This window comes from Euphorbia lathyris, chromosome 8, assembly GCF_963576675.1.
Source record: "Euphorbia lathyris chromosome 8, ddEupLath1.1, whole genome shotgun sequence".
NCBI lineage: Eukaryota > Viridiplantae > Streptophyta > Magnoliopsida > Malpighiales > Euphorbiaceae > Euphorbia > Euphorbia lathyris.
In genome coordinates this window covers 5674985-5679637 of record NC_088917.1, presented here as the reverse complement: position 1 = coordinate 5679637, position 4653 = coordinate 5674985, and the positions used below count along the sequence as shown (strand labels likewise).

General features: G+C 36.4%; 1 non-coding gene across 1 annotated transcript; it reads right to left on the bottom strand.

The window, feature by feature from the left end:
• Positions 1 to 3491: 3491 nt before the first annotated feature.
• TRNAV-AAC (transfer RNA valine (anticodon AAC)) lies at positions 3492 to 3565 on the bottom strand. Its single transcript has one exon. It is a non-coding gene; the product is annotated as a tRNA-Val (tRNA).
• Positions 3566 to 4653: the final 1088 nt, after the last annotated feature.

Genomic DNA, 4653 nt, shown 5'->3' with positions numbered 1-4653 from the left:
ATGGCGAGGGATATCAGAACAGCTGATTGAATCCCAGGAATCAACAAAATCCTCAGACACAAAAGCCCTGTCAAGTTTACATTCAACATGTTCATGGCCAATACGACCATTCGACCAAGTAAATTGCATACCAGAACTATCAATTTCCGCAAGCCCGTTGTTTTTAAGTACTTAAACCGCGAAAGTCCCTACAACTTATGTCAGAAGGCCTACGACCCGTCTTCTCATGAGCACCGATGACTGCATTGAAATCACCTAGAACCAGCTTTTTTCTGCTGCCCACAATCGCACTGAGCGAATCCCAAAGAATTTGTCTTCTACCAAAAAAATTACTACCATAGACAAAAGATAGTTGAGTGTAATCCGTGGCACTACCATAGTTGATAGAGATGTGCTGATCATGACAAAGAATCATAGAACAGAGATGAAGGGTACCAATTTTACAAAAAAGCCAAATAGAATTACAAGGATTCCCAGCAACAAACTGCAAGCCAATGGAATTCCAGAACGAAGAATGAATCCTATCCAAAGCAACCATAGGTTCAGAGATACATACCAGATCCGGATGGTTGACAGAGCAAATGAGTTTCAAAGCCCTCTGCGTACCAGGGTTATTAATACCCATGCAGTTCCAGTAGAGAGTGATCATTTAGATAGTGAAGACCTACCCCGCTCCTTAGAACGAGAATCAGCACAATCTTTTTTTGACTTGGATTTAGCTTTCTTCCTAGTGGTAATCCATTCGGTATTTACCTCAGGGATGCAATTGATATCAACCAGTGGAGAAAAAGGCTCCGGTGATCCATCAGAACCCGATGCAGAACTGGTATCTTCATCATTTCGCTCACCCCAACTTTTCTTACCCTCCTTAATTCCCAAGCTATTATTTTTGGGCGATTGGTGCAACATAAATTGCAGAGGAGCAGCAATTTTGCCCTCTTCTACATCCACCGGATCCTGAACAGAAATTTGAGGATCATTCTGCACCTTAGCCTACTCAGTGTTAGTTCGGTTTGCCCCCTGCCCCCTTCCATAATGAACAGTCCTTTGGACCAGTGGCTTAGGTTGTTCATTGAGATTTCTCCTGCATTTAGCTGAGGTATGTCCAATAGATGAACAGGTTCCACAAAGCGCCGGCAAACGCTCATATTCAAGATATACCCATTGCTTATGACTATCAGTGTCTACTCTAAGCTTTGATTGTATTTCACAAGAAAGATCAACATCAACAAGCACCCTAGCATAATGCCCAAATTCTCCATTCACAGTGTTATTATCAAAACGAATTGGAACCCCAATCACTCGTGCAATACTAGCAATTATTCGAGTGTCCCAGAACTCCCAAGGCAAATTATATAATCTAACCCATACTTGTGCAGAGGTGGACTTATGAGTATCAGGATTGAATCTTAGAGTCCAAGGAGTAAACCGGATAATTCCTGGTTTAAGAGAAATGGCACCCATTCCCCAAATAGTTTGCAAAGCAATCTCATCAGGCATAATAATTTGATAAAAACCTTTACCCAAAGATATAAGTTGCCAATCCATAGAACGTTTCCATACCTGGTTCAGACGTTGCTTCAATTCAGCGTGCTTCCAAGGGCTCTCGCCTTTGTTCAACGAAATTCTCCCAATTATAGAGTGCTGGAATAATTTCACCCGCTCCTCATATATAGATTGCGGAATTTTTACGGCTTTGAACCCTCCTTCTTCAGAAATCCGAGGTAGAGTCGGTGCCGGGATAGCTGTAGGAATAATAGCCTTCTTAACCATAGCAGCAAAAGTCAGAGCCACCACAACAGCAAAAGTCGGAGCCGGCACAGGAGTCGCCGGAACAAACGGAGAAGAAACAGTACCAGCAACCTGTTTGGAGAAAGCCCGCCGTTTGAACAAAAATGCAATGGACTCCAGTTCAAAAACGGACGGCTCGGAGGGTGATATTGGCGGCATAATGGCAGACCGGCGGCGAACAGTAACCGGCGGAGCAGAGGAGAGTCGCGACAGCCAAAAGAGCAGAAAAGACCAACGCTAAATCAAAAAACGAAACAGAGCAGAAAAAACCGACAACCTATAGAGCAGGAAAGACCGACAGCCAGCAGAGACCGGCAGCGCAGAGGCAAGGGGAGGAGGCTCGGCGACGAGAAGGGAGGCGCAGGCCTCGGACGGCCGCACGAGGTTACGCCTCGAACACCATCACCGCTAGGAGAGAGAAAGCGATGCGCGTCCTCGAACGTACAAAAAAACTGGTTAAAATGCTAAAAACTAAATATGCTATATATAAGTTAATCACAATTTTTTTTATCAAACGTCTAAAATATTTTGTGTTATAATATAGCTACAAAAAATGTACGAAATTGCTTCAGTTTATCGACAAACTTGTTTGGAAGGTCTAATGTGATAATAAGTTCTTTCAAAATTGACTATTTGTCCCTCTGTTAGAGGTGTTCCAGAAATGTTTGCGATCGAATAAATAGCTCTACAAACAAATGGATCGAATCGAATTGGAAAATGGAAATATTTGTACAAGTTATACCTTTCATTACCACTTTATGGAAAATCATTAGGTATGAATATGTTAGATACATGTGACTCGATTGGTGAAATAGTATCTCTCTCAACCTAGTGTATCTGGTACCCGTCATATATCTGGACACATAAATTTTAAGGATAGTTCTAAAAATAACCCATATGATTTTGAGGGTTTACACATGAATACCTCCAAGTTTTTTTTGTTGCAAAAAGAAGACATAAATTTTAGGGATATAATTCCAAAAGTAGACGTGTTTCTGATTGTTGTCTAAAACTGTGTTATTTTGTTGTAGGAGTTCATTAAAGCAACTCTAATGGTTGGAGGGTATGCACACATCACCATTTGTAACAACCCTCTTTTCAAACCACTTTCTACCAAAAATCTTCTCTAGTGGTTAGTCACGATAACAATATTTATTGAATCACACATATCATATAATATTTTATTTCTTTTTCTTTTAATCAATTAACTTGTTTTGTAATAATAATAAAATTGATAATAAATTAAAATTAATTGAATAAAAAATATTTGCAAGTAATAATTATAATTTTATTATCTTTATTAATAAAGTGACATATAGAAACACGAGAAAATATAATAATACTATTAAATATGCGTGTCATTTTTTCCGTATATTATTATTTCAATTGCTACTTTTGCAAATTCATTTCCATGGGTTAGCATATCAATCCCTAACTCAATCCAAAATCTGCATGTCACTTTCGTTTCATCCAAAAATGATACATTACTTACTAAGTTAAATCCATATATTAAAATTGCATGTTGATTTCATATCGTATGTACTTTTGCCACATTTAGTAAAAATAAATTATTTTCAATGTAGTTATCACGTGATCATTCCGATAATTTTATTTGTCAGAAAAAAAATTCAATAAAAAACATTGTGATTCAACTACAATAAAACTAGGCCCATATTTAGTGAGTAAAATTGAAAAAGTTTTGGCTTCGCCCAGGCTCGAACTGGGGACCTTTAGTGTGTTAAACTAACGTGATAACCAACTACACCACGAAACCTTACAATGAAAGCTACTTTATTGAAATAAAATCACATAAAATTCAGCTATGGAGAACCAAGTTCACAATTCAACTCTATCTCCATTCTTTACTTTATATCAATGTTTTAAAAACTGGACCTAACATTGAATCGGATTGATAAAGGATTCAGAGATCAATAAATCTAACCGGTTAATTCGGATTGGTTGAACAAGACAACATCATAAATAATATATATATATATATATATAAATTAATAAATATATTTAACCAAAGTATTATGAGAGTTTATATAAAAGACCGTCCCACAATACAGAATCGACAACCCTAGTAGTCACGGTACTCAAACTATTCTATCATCAAATATACACCCAAAATTACAAGAAAATGTATGAATTTTTAATTCATTTCCTTGAACACATCATGAAGTTTTGGGAAACAAAATGTATGAAAATTACAAAAGAAGTTAATATTTTATTTGCGTCCTTGGAAAACAAATAAAGAACCTCCAAGCATAAGCTATTGACTCAAATCAATCAACACGTAAACTAAAACAAATCAAAGATAAATACTTCAAGTATGATCCTCTCAGCAATGAACCAAACGCTGAACACTTAATCACTTTAAGCCTCTGAGAATCATTTACATAAAGTTCTGATACTGAATCAATCCAAGGACGTCAACAATAAGACTCTGAACATTGTTTTGACTTAAGTTTTTTTTCACGTAGATTAAATCTAAGTATCAACATCATTCTTTGATATGTTTAACTCTGATCAAACATGCTTCTGGCTATGAACTTAATTTTTACTATTGAACTTTAAAATGTCTAATGATTATTTTCTGTCAAAGTAAAATTATCTTTCAGTAGCTCAACCCTTACTGGATTGTGTGTACTTTTGCCACCTTTATTATTTTTTGTGATTATGCATCTAGAAATACCGGTAGATATTTATTTTGCATGAGCAACTTGGTAATTAAAACGAAATAAAATGTTGTTTTATATGAAATTTGATGTTTAATTGGATCTTTTTTTTATAGGATGTGAAAATAATGACGGAAAACAACAACAAAAAAAAAACTACATCAAGTAGCAACTGCGCTAGACA